Below are 18390 nucleotides of genomic sequence, written 5' to 3' on the forward strand. Positions count from 1 at the left end.
GAAGGAACTGAAAAGCTCTGAAGGGCTTTAGCAAGGGAATTGGGGGCAGCAGCCTCTTTGGCCCCATGGGGAGCTCCTGAACAGGATGTAAGCAAGCAGGTGAAGGGATCTGGCGTACGCTTTAGAAAGGTCACCTTAGGAGCAGAGTAGAGAAAATATTAGAGCAGCCAAGCCCAGCAGGGCACTCAGAGGGATCTGGGAGGCAAACACCCAGGGGAAGGGGCGGGAGCGAGAGAAATGGAGAGTCAGGAGAAGGTCCAGGCTCCTGCCTGAACAGCTGGCAACAGTGGTAACCTCCATGTGACTGGGCTCACAGGTAGACCCCTTTCTTGGTGGGGAGGGAGTGGGGGATGGAGGAGCAAAGGGCGGGGGTGGTAATGAGCTGGGCTGTGTTCATGCATCCCAAGATGGAGGTGCGCAGTGGGCAGGCAGGCAGGTAAATGGGTCCAGGGCTCAGGAGACAAGATTTGGGAAGCGATGGCAAACGAGGCCACAGGTGTGGTCACCTCCAGAGGCAGCGTGCAAGGCAAGGTGCTCAGCTGAGGTAACACACCCCGAGAATGCCACCCCTCAAAGGCTGGGGGCGGGGGTGGGCAGAGGAGCCTGCAGCCTGTGAGGCAGGGTGGCAGAAGAAGTGGGAAGGAAACCAGAAGGGAGCAGCTTTTTAGAAGCCCGGGGAAAAGAGCCTTTCAAGATGCAAAGAATGCGAGTGTGTAGCCTGTGCTGTCAAGGTCAAGAATGCCAGGACTGGGTGTGCCCTGGACTTAGCACCAAATTCAGTGCTCTTGGTAGGGGAATAATGGGCTCAGGTGCCTGAGGGCAACAGGGCCAGGGAGGAGGGGCAGGAGAGGTTTCAGTGAGACTGGCCGTGAAGGGGGCTGGGGGAAGAGCCATGGCCAGGGGAGACCAGGGGTCTAGATGATGGGAGAGAACGGAGTAGGTCAGAGGATGTGGGATGCAGTCCACAGACAGGATGAGGCTGAAGGGACAGAAAGAAGGACTGATAGTCCAGGAGCCACTCCTGAGGAGGTGGGAGAGGACGAGACCCACAGGATGATGCAAGTCAGCCTCAGGCAGGAAGACGGTGCCTCCTTCACCTCACAGGAGATAGGACAGAAGAAAGGCTCTAACATCTGGACATGAAGACTGGGAGGCAGCAAGTCTGCTCCAGGGGTAAGTAAAATGTTTAGGAAAGACGTGGCACAAGGCAGAGACAAGAAACCTAAAGAAACATACACACACAACTGGGCAGAGCCTATGGCTCCGCAGCGCAGAGTTCGGTCTGGTGGCACAAAGGAAGGACAACGGGTCCTCGGTGACAGTAGGCTGGGGTGGAGGGGAGACGCCGGGAACCTGGAGGGGGCAAGGAACGTGTGCAGAGGGCTGGAAGGTCTAGAGTTCAAAGAGCAAGGTAGTTATGCTGAGGGTTTCAGAGGTGGGACAAGTGACTTCAGGAGATGACACAGTCCAGGCTGAGACTAGGGCAGGGGGTAAAGCAGAGAGGAGAGGCCACCACTGAAGAGGAGACGGTCAAGGGGCCAGGTGAGTCATCAGAATCCCGAATGATGCAGTAGGTCAGGGGAAGACGACCTTAAACCAAATGTCCCAGTCTTCCATGATGGGAGGCAGAGAGCCTGGGAGTGGAAGGAGAGGACAATATCCCAAAGCGTCACCAGCCCCAAAAGAGTGGCGCTCAGAGCTCCCCTCGCCGAGTGCCTGCTGCGTGCTGCCAACAAGCAAGAAGGAGCCAAACCGGTCTACACATCACCTTAGTAAATCCCCGCGATCATGCTACACAGTCTTATTCTATAGATGGAAACATGGACGCTCACTGGCTGAGAACTTTCCCAAGGTCACAAAGCCTAAACCGGCTGGACTCAGATTATGAGGTTCAGGCATCCGAAGATCCAATGTGCTCGGCCCCGCCACATGCACAGAGAGACAGGGTAGATTGCATTATTTATGCCCCAGCAATCACTTAGCCCCATGCAAGGGCTCTCTAATTGCGCCTCACACCATCTCCAAGGAGGAGGGGTCAGGGGCCACCGGCTGCCAGCTAATAAGCGACCAGCTATCCTCCTGAATGGCTTACTGTACTCGCTGACGTGGGAGGCCATGGTAATTACCCAGAGCCCATTAAAAAGAGCCCAGAATGTGATGTGCTGATAGTTCCAGAACAAACACATCGAAATATAGTTTAAGACAGCTCGAGCCCAGAACGGATATTTCTAAAAGAGCTGACTCGCTCGTATTCTACAGGAAAAATCCCTTCCTTCCCACATTTCCAACAAAGCAGCCAGTGTCTGAATTCAATGACAACGGAGTTTCATTTTAAGGAGGGCAGCGGCCTACCACACTTGTTTGGGGGAGTTAAAAATTATTGGTGTCACAGGCTTGGGGTGACAGAAAAAACCCCAGGGAGTAAAACAGGACAACAGTCTTGTAATAAGTGAGACGGCCGTCGGCATTAATTTGGTTCTTCATAACTTGCTATTTATTTATTCATATGCCAATAAGATATAGTGGAAAGGCCTGGAAGAGAAGTGTTCAGAGGTTGGAAAGAAGCCCTCGAGTGTTGACACACTCTAGGTGAATTTGAGCAATATCCTGGGGCTTCACACCATACTTGGCAAAGACTCACTAGGCCATGAGCAGCACAATGGGGTGATAGGCAGCTCCTCTGCACTGCACACAGAGGAAACCCAAGCCCCAGAGCCACTACCTGGAAGACGGCAGCACGTTCTAGAATAACCGGGCATGCCCCACTCATCCTCACTTTATTGCAACCCCAAGTAAGCCCAGTTCTCATGTTGATTATTCTTGCCATACTCTACCAGAAAGCAGCAAGATCTTCTGTCCTTAAATATTCCAAGATTCCAAGAGAATGCACCTTCCAGATTCTTTACGGATAACCTCAGTGGCTGACCGGCTTGAAGCATCAGCACAGACTTCTCAAATGAGTCTGCTAAGCACTCCTAACTCAGTCCCTTCAAGCCTGCAGGTGAAAGAGCGGAACCCTCTAGCTTCCCAGAGGGAAATCATCTCAGATTATGAGGTAAGCAAGAGTGATAATGATAAACCGGGGATCAGCTTTTAATATTTCTATAATCTTCCTGGTTCCTGAAATTCTGATCCTCACTGGGGGAAAATGCTATCATCCACACTGTGAGGAAATTGGCAACGTACCTCAAAACAACCCCACTCTAATTTATGAGAAGCATTTTTAAAACAGTAAATTTCAAATAGGGCACTGTATCCAGACACAGGATAAGCAAATGGGCAACATACACAAAGAAAATACTATCGAATCGCTTGAAGAATCTTCGGAAATTTTTCAGCGTTGAAAATTCAAATTGCTACGCTTCACTCTAAGCAATTGTTACTGATGCTGTGCTCTGAGGCACACCGTTCCTTTCCCTCTTTGTAATCTGTTCAACAGTTACTTCATGCTCCTTGCCTTGGGTTGAAGTTTGAGATTCATCTTCCCTCGGCCAAGAAGAGTAACTTCAGAGCTATGAAAGAACACAGCATTCTCCTTCCTCTCGCCCTTTACCTCAGGCTTGAGATGAAGATACCTCCACTCACTTCTTAGGTGTTGGGTAAACTTTAACTCCAGCAGTCCCTACTAACCACTTGACCAACAAATGACACAGAATGACTTTTAACACCAGGATCTATGAATTATGTAAATGCTGTCCGGTGTTAAAAGCTCCATTTGGAATGTATGCGACCTAAGGCATCACAGTACATTCTTCCTTGCCACAGCTCCTCACATCCACGGCCAGCCTGTTCTGAGCCTCTACCCCAACACACACTGCATCCCTTACCCTGGCCTGGAGCTGCCACCACCCTGCCTGGGCCTGTACCAACACTGAACCCTCTCGCACTCCCTCTCCCCGCTCCCACACCCTGGCTCTCCGTGCAGCAGCTGGGGAACCCATGCACAAAGTAAATCCATTCATGTCACACCTCTGCTCAGAATCCTCCAGCAGCTTCCTTCCAATCATACTCAAAATGAAATCTCAACTACTGACCATAGCCAGGCAGGCCAGTGGGACACAGGCCTGTCCTGAGCATCTCCCTCATCTGTGTCCACTTTCCCGGGGGATTGGGTGGGGGGGGGGTTCCCTGCATTAAGGTCACACCAGCCTTCTTGCAGAGGCCTGGGCCTTTGCTGTTTGCTCTGCCTCAGAGGACGCTGTGCTTGCAGTTTCCCATGGCTCATTCCCCTCCCCATTACTGGGTCTCTGCTCACCCATAACCTCCCAACAGAGGCCTTCAGAACCACTCCACCCTCTGTCACCCCTCCCTCCCTATCGCCCCTAGTCACTACCTGGCATTACAGCTTACACCTGCTACTCAGCTGACATCTGCCACTCGTTTGCATCGCTCTCTCCCCTGCCCCCAGACCTGGGCTGTCTAGTTTACTGTCACACTCAATGCCTGGCCCAGGGAGGCCACTCCACACTTATTTACAATCACTCTTCTAACCAGATCTCCAGTTCCCCATCCTGCCGAGAAGGATGTCCAACCAAAGCTGACTCTTACCTGCTGGAGACCTAGGAAATCAGAACCACCACGTCTCTGGAATAAGTGGACACTACTCAGCAAATACACTGAGATTCGGCATGGACACTTGTCACTGTTGCCCCACAGCCTGGAGCCATGGCACCTGTCCCCACCAGTCTGTAAGAGCTGGGGCGGCCACCATGGGAAAAGGCTTCCTATTTTATGATTCCCCTTCTTCAGATAGTTAGGGAAATGAAGAAAAGGCCATTCTTGGTTTTATTTCCCAATCTCTGAATTAGCAGAGAACCCAGTAAGAATTACGTGTCCAGTTCAGTAACTCTCTTCCCATGCTGATCTCACTCTACATGTTGGGTTTGGGCTTTTTTTTTTTTTTTTTTTTAAGTATTTTTACAACAAAATGATTTTTAAAATCCAAAAAAAGTATTTTTTCTAAAATAGTTATAGTTATATTTATTTTCCTTTGAAGAAAAATGCCCAGGTTATAGAAGCTTTTCTTAAAATTAGAGTAAGATAGGACACTGATATATGTATTATTTCATTATTTTTGAAATTAAAATAGGATCAATTTGTCATAGCTACAAAATTAACATAAATATCTCAAAACGTCAGCACTTGGAAATAAACAGTAGAAAACTTCTATAATGAAGCTTGCATCCCTTTGAGCTTTAAAGCACATACACTGAGGTCCCAGCACATAACAGCACATCCCCTGTAGAGATTCAGTTCCCCCAGAACAATAATTTAAGGTGATCTGATACTGATTTTACCTTGTGTTTCCAAGCTGACATGGGTTACTATAAAAATGAGGGGTGAGGGAAGGGCCACGTGGAAGCTTACTGACAGAAGTTATCAGCGGGACCCAGGACAATGGTGGCAGGAGGGGTCATCAGCCAAACCCACAATGCACAGACTGTGTGCAAAAATGAACAGAAATAACCAGTCCCTGGCCGGCTCCTCAGTCTGCCCGGGTTCCAGTGGCCATGGAACCACTGCTGAGCCCCACGAGTGGAAAGAGCAGTAAGCTAACCGTGCAGTTTAAAACAGGCTCTTGACCAGACAATCTCCAGTGTTCATCACCCTCAGACTTACCTGCGCTCCTTACTTTCTAGGAAACGCCGAGGCTCACTTTTAACCTAAAATGGGCAAACTTTCTTCCCGTGCCACTCTGTCCTGTCCTAGTCCCACACAGGGTTAAATAAGAGGGCCTCAAAAGAGAAAAGAAGGAAGTATTAAAGGAGGGAGGGACTGAGGGAGGGCTGGGGGGGGGGTTGGTAACAGCACAGAAAAAGAAAAGATGGAGAGAGAGAGACAGAAACAGAGACAGAGAGAGGCAGGGAGAGAAAGACAACAAACAGAAAAACAGAAAGACAAAAGAAGCAGAGAAAACACACAGAGAGGGCAAGAAAAAGATAAGGAACAACAGAGAGAGAAAACGACACAAAGGGCGAAAGAGAGAGAGAGAGAAGGGAAAAGTTCACGGGGAAAAGGAGTGATGTGTTTCATGGAAAAGCTATTTGTTACCGAGTCGCTCCTTTTCCATGTACTGTATTATGCCATATGTGGGAAGTGAACAAGGCTGGAACTCCGCCTAAGAACATCTGCCACGGAGGGACTTGAAAAGCCCTAATAATAGCACAGCTGGTGTCCCCAGCCTAATGAGCTCACCGCCCACGTGACCACTCTTCCCCGGCGGCTCCTCCCCAGAGAGGAGGCGGCCAACAGACCTCTCCGCCCTCCCTCCCCCAGGCTTTATTTCCTCCACTGCCTTCCCGCTCCCTTTCCCTACACCGCCCCCACCCACTTTCCTGAACTCAGTTACCCCGATCCGGCAGTTCCTACGAACAGAGACCTTCTTAACAGGAAAGGCACAGATCAGAAACAAAAGGGAGGCACCACTGCAAATCTTCTAGACATTAAAAGGATAATGGTTATGCCGATAAATTCAACCGCTTAGATGAAACAAAGTCCTTGAAACATACAAGTTAACCAAAACTAACACAAGAGGAAAGAACAGATCTGAATAACCCCATCGTTATGAAAGCAATGGAACTCCTAATGAAAAACTTGTCCAGATCCCACGAAAGGCCAGTGGGCCATCAGCTGTGCCTTGATGCCAGGGTACAGGGTCCCGGCCCCTCCAGGAGCCCCAGTGACCGTCTGGGGAAGCCGGTCTCTAGCAGGGAGGCTCTCAGCCAGCCTGACCTTCCCACTGACCACTGCCTGTTGCTAGGAGAAAACCATACACAGCAAAATTGGCTAGGGGGTGGGGAGGACGTGAACAAAGAAGTGAGCTTTTACAAGGCTGGGAAGTTTTAACCCTCTCTGGTACGATTTTTTGAAAGTAATTCCCATATAGCACACTTTGAAAAGTCCTCTAGTACTTTGAAGAAGCTATACCTTAGCATCAGGAAGGGCAAGCATTTCAGCTTCTAAGGGGAATCCTTTCGGAAAGGGACAGAGAGGAGACTCCAGTTGGCACTGATACCGTATCCACAGCAATTGGAAGAGGTGCTGAAAAATCTGGGACACCCCCGCCTTCGCTCAGTCTAGGCAACACATCCTGACCACAAAGAAGAGCCAGATGGATATGATACATGGGATTTACTCCCCAGAAAAAGACAAGAAGAAGGCCACAGTTCAGAAACCAAGCTTGGTAACATACAAAAGCATGGATGTGTTTGTAAGCATGCAGTATGAAGGCTAGCAAATTACTAGATTCTACTCTGCCTACCAGGTAATTGTATCAACAGCAATCACACGATTAGCTAAAAGGTGGACAATCATGAATTTTTTCTACTATTAAACACTGTTCCACACTAAAAGACAGCGTTTTATATCTTGTTAATGCCATGAACAAGTTATCTGAGCCTTCACAATGTCCTGTTTTGATTTAGGACATCAAGCCACTCTTGCCATAAGTTAACACTACAAAATCCACAGAAACTTAGAAAAGAACAATTATGGTATCTGAAGGACCATCATAAGTGCTTGTATATATCATTCCCTTTCGTCAGAATGTTTAATATACTGAGAAGAATCCTTTCCAAGACACAACACAGTTGTTTCCACTCACAAAACACTGAAAAGCACTAACAGAATCAACTGCCATTCAGTCTTTACCGACCTGCCTTTTCACTTCTTACTCTCTTGAGTCAGTCACACATCCAGGCCAAGACTACGGTTCTCAAGCCTCACACTCCACCTGCTCTGTCTTCGGGCCCACGACAGTGCCCCACCGAAGCCATAGGGGAGCATGAAGCAAAAGGAAAAATCAGTAATACGGACTCTTTCCGTCTTTATGACAAACGTTGATATTTTGTTCATCATTGATTTCTTTGTGTTAATTTAGATTTTTTTTAGAAATACTGCACTAAAGTATTATTTCTCTTGATTACTTAAACTGTGGACCCCTTAGGCAAGTGCCTTTATCACATCACCCTAGGCCTGGCCCTGGGCCACAGTGATAACTATACACCCTGCGTAAACCAAGGAAAAATGACTAAACACCCAAGCTTCATCAACTACCGCAAAGACTCAGTTGGTTAAGCGGCTGCCTTCGGCCCAGGTCGTGATCCCAGGGTCCTGGGATCGAGTCCCGCATCGGGCTCCTTGCTCAGCAGGGAGCCTGCTTCTCCCTCTCTCTCCCTCTGCTTGTGCTCTCTCTGTCAAATAAATAAAATCTTTTAAAAAAATTCTGTGGAATAGCTAACTATCTTGCGTCATGTTGCATTAAAATCTCATAGTTGCCAAATTCACTGGAACCTTTCATTGTCTTATGCATGCAGCCCCATTAATTTTTCCTTAAACACCCACCTTGCACGGTTAATACCTCCTTGTAGGTAACCACCACTATTCTGATCCTCATTATAGGATAGTTTTGCCTCTGTTTGGACTTCCTAAAAATGGAATCCTCTGGAATATCCTTTTGTGTCTGGTCTCTTCGGCTCAACTTTTCTCTGTAGTATTCGTCTATTCGTTGCATCTATCAATAGCTCATACCTTTTTATTGCTGAGTAGTAGTGCATCGTAGAGATAAACCACGATTTTGTTTACACAGTCACTAGTTAATAGACGTTTGGGTTTCTCCACTTGGGGGCTAACGCGAGTAAAGCTGCTACTAACTAAGAAGGCAGCACACGTTTCTGTTGAATATATGCCCAGGCGTGAATCTTGGCATCATAATGCAGATGGTCAGCTTTAGTAAATATTGCCAATTTTCCAAGTGGTCACTGTCCTTCGTGTGTGGTGCGTGAGGCGTCCACTTCTTCCACATCCTCACCGGCGGTTAGTGCTGCCAAGTTGCTTATTTTATCCATTGTGCCGGGGTGGCAGAAGTTACCTTTGCTAAAGCAAGCAATTTCTAGTTCCCTCCAATTTTACCATGATTCCCCAGTTCTAACAGTACAAACTGTAAACCCCCAAGTTACATGTATAAGAATCACAAGAAAGTGCAGCAAAATCTCTAATTCCGAGCTCACCAATTTCGGGAATTCATAAAACACGGACACCCGTGAGATAAGCACACGATACTTGGCAAGAACACTTGCAAATGTTCCTGAAGGCCACAAGAATCCTCACAGTCATCATGTTACTGTGCTTACAAGGCGAAGCCGAAGCCGGCATCTCCTCTGATAAAACTCTACAAATATTTGCATACCAACTAAGCGTAAACAAACCCAAAGAACATTTTAGCTGTTACCTTACTGGGCTTCTCACAGCAGAGAGAACCCAGGAGCCTCACTCCTCGCTGCAGGCACACTGTATCCCCCCAGCACTTCTGGTCTCCTCTCGGGTCGGCCTCTGGGAGCACTTCTTCCCGTGATATTATTACTGTCTACACGGCGATGGCCCCCAAACCCTCCCCTGACACTCAGATCTCTCTCCCAAGCCTCAGGCCCAGACGCCCCCCTGCCCTAAACTCCTCCACCAGGAAATCTCACAAACACATCAAACTCAGGACCTCCCCAGCAGGATCGGGCGCGTCTTAACCCCCGCACAACCGAGTTATCACAATTGAGATAACCCAATTCAAAAATCTCAGCCTCATCCTTGAGGCCACCCCTCCCGAACCTTACCACCATCTCTTCAAAGGGCAAGCCGTAGCTCCTCCAGGTCACCCAAAGGAATCCATCCATTGTATCCACACTATCCTCCCTGCCCAGCTGAAGTCACCACCCTCTCTCACCTGTAGCCATGCCAGAGCTCCGGCGCGTGTCTGTCATTCTGGTGGCAGATAAGGCTGGGGACCACACACCTGCCTGGGCACGCTCACCGTGTGACGCCGGCCGCCTCCCCTCATGGCACCGCCGCCCTGCCATGGCCTTCTCTTCGCAAAATCTACACGCTGCACCCCTGCTCTGCCCTACTGAACAAAGCAGGTGCAACTTCTTCTGAGTCCGTGAGGGAAATTCTCACACTTGACTACGCTGAGGTTCTCGGCCGTGTGGTCTCCTCAATCAGGATACCACAAAGGACTACAAAAAAGGGTAAGTTTGATGATAAAATAACCAAACGCTCTTCTTTATTCCCTTTGTTCCCTTCTATATGAGTATCAGTTCTCCTCTAGTATCAAGAGACCCAGCTCAGCTAAAAGTTGTTCAAGTTAACACTCAACAGTTGCTATGACATTCCTCTTCTAATCTCTTTTAATAACACAAACTATTTTCCTATCTTCCCAGTACAGTAAAAACACACGTACCGCATCAGTCAAGAGTTTATAGCCTATTTTCCCACTGATCTGCCTGTCATACCTGTTATCTGTTATAATTGTAAGAATATTCTGCTTGTCTTCTCAAACAGAAAGATATTTTCTTGAATACTTAACACCAAACTACATTCCTTCCACAAGAGACCTTGGAAATGTCTTGATATTTGCACCCAAATATCAAGTCCAAAGGGATTTCTCTGATGCCTCGGGATCCTTGCAAAGTGAACCGGTTCTCCTCAAAGCCAAAGGAGGGAAGTTCATTGTCAGGTGAGCAAAATCCACAGCCCACATCACTGCCTGGTCCCGGGAGGCTAGTCCTGTGAGGACCGTAAAAACTTAGGCCCACACCCCTGGGGCGTGGCACAGGACACCTGCTCTGAAATGACTTGTGGATGAACACATCATAAGGAGTCCAATAACAATAATAATGGCTAACACAAAATGTTTACCATGAGCCATGCATACACAGTAATTCACATAATCCCCTTAATAACCATATGAGGCTATCCTATGAGGTAAGGATTCAGAAATTGGCTACCCCAAAGCGGAGTTTTTGCCGGCTTCAACACATCTAACCCTGAAAAAGCACCAATCTTGGAGGGAAAACAAGAACATGGCTTCAAACGTATCAATCATGTCCTACAGTTTATCCCAACAAATTGTTAAATCTGGAGAATTTTTTATTCATTTATTTTTTTTTTTTAACAAGCTTTAGTTCACTTTATTTTTCTTGTATAAAACTAGGTGGTGGCCACAGCCCAAGCCTGGGTCCTCTGCACGGAGACTCTAATTTTTTAATGAATGGAAATAAGGCTATGCCACACTCAAGTACATGAAACAAAACTGTACAATTCCCATAGGATTCAGCATTTTATTTAAAACATATTCTAGATGCAAAGGTTGAAATGAAATACCCACCGTCTGGATGACACTGTTTCCTTCCCTACTACCAAAGCCAGTAAACCAATTGTCTCAGAAATTCTGTGTCCAACTGGGACACTCACAGACACAACACCAGTGACTCATACGTGTAACAAATTGCTCATTTTCCTTCTCCCCACCTTTCCTCAAAATCTTTATACTGCTATCCCTGAATCATAGGTTTGGTTTTTTATTTGTTGGTTGGTGTTTTTAATCCCCTGGCACAAAGCTCATCAATCCCAACTATGCTGGGACAAGGCAAGAATCTGCCTGCCACTTTAGTTTAAATAAATCTCCAATTTTCTTCCCAGATTTGAAAATTTTTTAAGATTTTATTTATTTATTTGAGAGAGAGAGAGACAGAGAGAGCGTGAGAGAGACAGCAAGCAGGAGCAGGGGGCAGAGCAGAGGGAGAGGGAGAAGCAGACTCCCCGCCGAGCAGGGAGCCCGATGTGGGGCTCGATCCCAGGACCCTGGGATCATGGCCTGAGCCGAAGGCAGACGCTTAACCGACTGAGCCACCCAGGCGCCCCCCAGATTTGAAATTCTGCAATGTGGGCAAAACCCACAGTTTTGGAGCCAACATTACAACTGTGTTGCCAGATTTCTGATGTTAGACCACCAAACACCTCTACTCCAAGGCAAGGTCCAACAGGCAAACCAAATTTATCTTAGGACCCTGGACTCAGAATCACAAAACATGATGTCCTGTCTTACTGAGTTGCCTTTCCACTGTTGTCCTCCTTGTTCTCCCAACTCACACACCCACATTCCCATTCAAAATAAAAAAGGAGAGGGAAGCATGGAAGGAAAGACCATAAACTCACAGACTCTAAAATACTAGCAGCTCTTAGAAATCTTATTCATCTGAGTCTCACCACACTAAGTAAATTCAGTGTGATGCCCACAGAGTTAAACAGCAATCAGGAGCAAGGACTGAAGTAAGAGTTCCACTTTTCAGGATCTCTCCACAGCTCAAAGCCAGGTAAAGACTGTGGCTAGTGTTGGGAGAATATCAGAATAAAGAAAAGGGACTTGAAAGAAAGAACCCCATCACACCCATTAGGATGGCTATTATCAAAGAAAGAACAGAACAGAACAAAAACTGAAAATAACAAGTGTTGGTGAGAATGTGGAGAAATTGGAACACTTGGACGTTCTTGGTAGGAAAATAAAATGGTTCAGCCCCTGAGAAAAATGGTATGGCACTTCCTCAAAAATTAAACATAGAATTACCACCGGCCCAGCAATTCTGCTTGTGGGTATGCACCCCAAAGAACGTAAAGCAAAGACTCAAACAGATATTTGCAAACCCACGTTCATAGCAGCATTATTCACAACAGCCAAAAGGTAGAAGCAACCTAAGTGTCCAAAGATGGATGAATGGATAAACAACATGTGTCTATACACGCAATGGAATACTATTCAGCCTTAAAAAGAAAGGAAATTCTGGTACATGCTACAACATGGGTGGACCTTGAAGATACTACGCTAAGTGAGAAAAGCCAGATGCAAAGCAACAAATATTGTACAATGCCTCTTAAATGAGGCACCTAGAGTGGTAAACTCATAGAGACAGAAAGTAAAAGAATGATGGTTGCCTGAGGCTGGAGGGATGGGGGAATGGGGAGTTAGGGTTTAATGGGTACACAGCAGCAGTTGGGGAAGATGAAAAAGTTCTGGGGATAGATGACAGTGATATCTGCACAACGTGAATGTGTTTAATTCCACGAAACTACTGAAAAACGGCCAAAATGGTCAATTTTGTTATATATATTTACCACAACTTTTTAAAAAAGAATAAAAGCTGATCATTACATTAGAGATTTCCTTCTCTTTAATTTTTTTGTCTTTTCTTGTTTAAGATTTTATTTATTTGAGAGAGACAGAGAGAGGGTGAGAGAGCACAAGTGGGGGAGTGGGACGTGGGGCTTGATCCCAGAACCCCGGGACCTGAGCTGAAGGCAGATGCTTACCCGACTGAGCCACCCAGGCACCCCTAGAGATTTCCTTTCATCTCTCAGACTGGAGTCTTAGGCACTTCCAGGGCAAGAAAAAGAGAATTTTGCAAAGGTGGGTTGTCTGTGCCCATCCCCACATGAGGTTACAGAAGGAGGACCCTAGGCTGAGAGCTCTGTACCTGCTAGGAAAGCAGGACGGAAGAAGAGAGGTTGAGAAAGGTTACCTATATACTGGGGTCAGATCCACCTACCTTCCCCCTAGCTTCCACCTTGTCTAGCGATGCCCCACGCATATGACCCGGCACTTCCGATCTGTTCAGCAAAGAGGAGGTGAGCGTGTGGATAGCTGGGTCAACTCGATGGCTAGAACTTAGGGACAACCACCTACTCATCACTCTGGCATATTTTTAAGAACGTGAAACATCACCCAATGTTTTAGGTGTGCGCTGTGGCAGGGAGGGTAAATAACTGGCCACATTTTGGACAGTTTTTCCTCACTGCTGACTGAGAACGACAGCTTCTCCCTTCCCTCCTTGGGTCTTCCCATTTTACAGTTCACTGTGCACAATTTAAGGGAAGAGGTGGGCGTTGGGGAGGGACCGGGGTCAGCAATCTCTTCTGGGAAGCCCCAGCCCCTTTCCTTTCAGGGGAGGGCAAGAGGTGGAATCCCACCTTGAGCGCCAACTCTCCCCAGTGGGGCAGGGAACAAGTGTGTACCAGCCACTTGTTCTTCCCAATATATGCAAAGTCTGGCCTTGCGCATGGGGAAAGAACATTCCGGGGAACCACAACGAGGTGAAGAGGTCTCTGAGCATCAGTACCACCTGGGAATATGTTTAAAATGGAGATTCATGGGGCGCCTGGGTGGCTCAGTTGGTTAAGCGACTGCCTTCGGCTCAGGTCGTGATCCTGGAGTCCCGGGATCGAGTCCCGCATCGGGCTCCCTGCTCGGCAGGGAGCCTGCTTCTCCCTCTGACCCTTCCCCCTCTCATGTGCTCTCTGTCTCTCTCATTCTCTCTGTCTCAAATAAATAAATAAAATCTTTAAAAAAAAAAAAAATAAATAAAAAAATAAAATGGAGATTCATGGGACGCCTGGGTGGCTCAGTCGGTCAAGTGTCAGACTCTTGATCTTAGCTCAGGTCTTGATCTTTCAGTTTTGAGTTCAAGCCCTGTGTTGGGCTCCACGTTGGGCATGGAGCCTACTTAAAAAAAATAAAATAAAATAAAATAAAATAAAAATGCAGATTCACATTTAGCAAGTCTGGGGCGGGGTCTGAGGTTCTGCAGGCCTAACAGGCCACCAGGTAATGCTGATGGGCTGCAGGCCCACCTGCCACAGGTCAGGTTGTGAAGCCTTACACTCCTGCAACCAGCTGGAGCCAGGACAGCAGGGAACAAAAGCCAGGCACAAAGAGCACCATCAGGATCTTCCTCTCGTGAGCATCGCTCTCCTCCACCCAGGCCACGGCCAAGTGGTCCCACCATCAACTTGGACTCTCAGTCCCCTTTGGCATAAATAGCAAAAATGAAATTTTGCTCCCCACTCCCGCAGGCAAAATTTTCCAAAGCTCTTCCAACAACTTCAAGGGCAGCTTCTGCCCTCATTGCTCACCTGCTCCAAATTCCTGAGTCAATAACACAAATGAAGCCAACCCTATTCTAACATTCTAATGGGAGGCGGCGGGTGTTTGACCACATCCCCAACTGGAAATTATTTGATAAGAAACATAATAAAAGGAAGCAAACCTACACTAGGTCCCGCCTTCTCTACTTTTTGCAAAACTTAGAAAGTGAGAGCTCGCAGAACGCACCCTCAAAAAAGTCCAGGCCCACAGCATAGGCTGTTGATGTAAAGAACTGCTGGGAAGGACTTTTTGACTTTACCAAAACCACCAGAGGAACTGATGGAGAATTTTGAAAATCCCAGGGTTCTCCATTTGCAGAGATGCTTTTTCTCTCTAAACCTGGAGAAGAAAAATCAAAATCCTTACCATTATTCTAATTAATACCCATTTTAAGTGACATGTACAAACCTGCATCTATGTAATCCAATGTAGGATTTGCTGATAGCTAATCTCTGTGACCATAATTCAGGAGACAGTGGCATTTTTTAATCAACATAATCTCACTCTCTAGTAACTAGGTCTAGTCACTAAGGGGGCGTGCAAGAAAGAAAGAAGTGCTCTGAATGGTATTCTACAAGGGATACCTTCCAGAAAAAGTCAAACCACTTCATCTGCAGGTTCACAGTTATTTTCAACAAATTCTTAGGGGTAAAAAAAAAGATTTCGAAGTCCCCTGAATACCCAGAGCATGGTCTTCCTTAACATTCAAATCCAGATAATTTATACTCTGGTGGTTCTTTAATTCACTAACATACCCTTGGATATTGGAGCACCCTTTTCACCTCTAGGAAGGAGATGACCTCCTGCTTTTAAAAGTCCAGGCACATCATGAAGTCTGGAACTAGCAGAGCCTCTAGAAATAATCCAGCTCCAAGATTCTAAATTGGGGTACACAAATTTAAGCTGCAGGGAGCTCCCAGAGCCTCAGGGAAAATGAGGTGCATCTTCCTTGAGTGCTTTTTTAATCAAGACAATTTAAAGCATTTTTATATTAAAACAAACAGATGAATCCTACATTCTATTCTCCATTAAAGGAATCAGTGAACGCACATTGAAAAATGCCCTAAAAACTGCCAGAAACCTCAGGCTACACCTCCAAATCCCCCTTTCCAGGGTTCCTTTGCCCTGAAGATTATAGGGCAGGTTTAAGAAGCATCAGTATGATCCACTTCACAGCTTGAGACCTGGCTGTGAGTGGCCGCTAGAAGTCACTGCCATGTGCTGGTCTTCGAAGAGATTTACAGCCCTCCTCCCACTAACCAGGTGAGGCTGGGAGCAACCCTTCCTCAAATGCAGGACCAGAAGCCCAAACAAGGATGCTAAGAGCCTGCCTTCCATCTGTGTGCCATCCTCTTCCACCTCAGGTGCACTCCTAACAAACACATAATTAAATGAGCTTGTCAATGAATCATAAAGCCACACGTCCCTCCATAAAACACATGTCAAAGCATTTCTTTAAGCAGCTGCTGATCACTGGCATTATACGTAGCTTAGAGGCATCCAGATTCACACATATGCTATTAGTTACTGTGTCTTCACTAAAACGTTGAATTTTTCAACACTGCAGGTGGCCTCCATTTGGATACACCTAATAAGGTGGCAAGTCAGAATGGGTAGTATTTGTTCCCAAAAATGGGGGGAGGAACCAGAAGGCCCATTCAACGGTGTCTCTAGACAAAAGACACTCCCTCGAGACTAAAAAATAAAATCTAAGAACCTATGTGAGATGGTCAACTCAAGAGTCATCTAACAGTTACAGAGACCTACTGTGTGCCAGGTCAGAGGCTGGGGCTCAGAAAGCAATGACCGGAAGGAAGTCCACATCAGATGGCAAATGGTAAGGTGGTCTTGGTTTGGAAACTGAAAGTTTAGGAACTCCTTTCAGTGCAAATATCGCTCTTTTATTTTCAAAGCCCCCTTTTGGGGGAGAGAGGGAGAGGGAGAATCTTTTTTTTTTTTTAATATTTTATTTATTTATTTGAGAGAGAGAGAATGAGAGAGAGCACATGAGAGGGGGGAGGGTCAGAGGGAGAAGCAGACTCCCCGCCGAGCAGGGAGCCCAATGCGGGACTCGATCCAGGGACTCCAGGATCATGACCTGAGCCAAAGGCAGTCGCCCAACCAACTGAGCCACCCAGGCGCCTGGAGAGGGAGAATCTTAAGGAGGCTCCAGCCCAGCACAGAGCCTGATGTGGGGCTCAAACTCACAACCCTGAGATCATGACCTGAGCTGAAATCAACAGTCCAACACTTAACCGACTGAACCACCCAGGCGCCCCTCAAAGCCCTTTTACATGATCTGATTTGACCTTCACAGCAAACTTGTAAGAAAGAAAATTAGTATTATAATATCCACTTTATTTATCCCTATTAGGGCTGAAAAAGGTTACCAAGTCACACACCTAGTCATGTTGGAATGAGACCTGGAAACCCTCTCACATCATTTAGTCAAACTTTTACGAACACTTTCATTTAAAACACTCTTTAATCCTTGTAACAATCCAATGAGGTTTGTTTGTTCCAGGGAGGCAGGCAATCCCAGAGAAGGGAAAGCCAGGTCAAAGAGGTTAAATAAGGGCCCAAGGTCACAAAGCCAGTAAAGAGAGAGGAGCTGGAATTTGAATCCAGGTTTTCCACTCAAAGGCCTGTGTCCTGGGGCGCCTGGGTGGCTCAGTCTGTTGAACGGCGGACTTTTGATTTAGGCTCTCAGGTCATGGTCTTGGGGTGCTGGGATCCAGCCCCCCACCATCAGGCTCAGTGGGGAGTCTGCTTTAGGATTCTCTCTTTCCTCCTCCCTCTGCCCCCACTCCCCCCATGCTCCCCCAAGAGCACGCTTGCACTCTCTCTCTCAAATAAATAATAAATAAATAAATCTTTAAAAAAAAAAAAAGGCCTGTGTCCTTTTAGAAGGAACATCAACACAGCCAGGGTAGAGACACCCTCCAGGAAGAGCTGGGGATGGGAAACCAAATCTCACAGGCCCCTGGGGAATCAAACAGGAACCGGCTCATGCTGGGGTCAAGCTGAGACCCAACTCTTGCCAAACCTGCTGCACATGGACACAGGCTTTCTAACCCGGTTCAGCAACCCCCTGCCCTGCTCAGCTCTCCAGGTGGCCCGGCCTATGCTTGTCTGGGCACTTCTGTGATAAAACTGGGGTCAGAGATCAAAGGGCACACAAGCATGATCTTTCCAACCCAAGACAGAGAGGAAGGTGCCATCTGTCACTCCCGGTCCAGGTCCAACTCCCTGCCTGTCATACCCCCCTGGCTTGTGGCGGGGGGAGGCGGGGAGGAAGACCCTCCCCAGTGCAGACTGCTCAGGGCTGGGCATTGCTCAGTCTGGCCACCTCCCTCCCGGCTGCTCTTGCAGTCACAAACTGAAAAGGACCCTGTTCCCAGCTTGTCTCCCTGTCTGTCACTCCCTGCCACAGATAAACAAAAGATGCTCCAGGAAAGGGTACCCATCCTGCCCACACACTTGCGAACAACATTTACACATTTGTTTGAAGCAATTAAGTTCTGGTGAAGAATATCAGAAAACAACTTTTTCAAAAAGAAATCAGAAGCCTAAACACTCGTACTTCGGAGGCGCTCAAAGTGAACGCTGATTTCAGTTTCTGAGCAAGTGCAGGGAAGGGCTCA

At 47.2% G+C, this 18390-nt stretch overlaps 1 protein-coding gene across 2 annotated transcripts in view; it reads right to left on the bottom strand.

Annotated features, from left to right (window-relative positions):
• TRAK1 (trafficking kinesin protein 1) overlaps positions 1-18390 on the bottom strand; it is a 177501-nt gene that overhangs the window by 158310 nt on the left and 801 nt on the right. The gene's annotated exons all lie outside the window — the stretch shown is intronic.

The sequence above is a fragment of the Neomonachus schauinslandi genome, chromosome 1 (genome assembly GCF_002201575.2).
Source record: "Neomonachus schauinslandi chromosome 1, ASM220157v2, whole genome shotgun sequence".
Taxonomy (NCBI): Eukaryota; Metazoa; Chordata; class Mammalia; order Carnivora; family Phocidae; genus Neomonachus; species Neomonachus schauinslandi.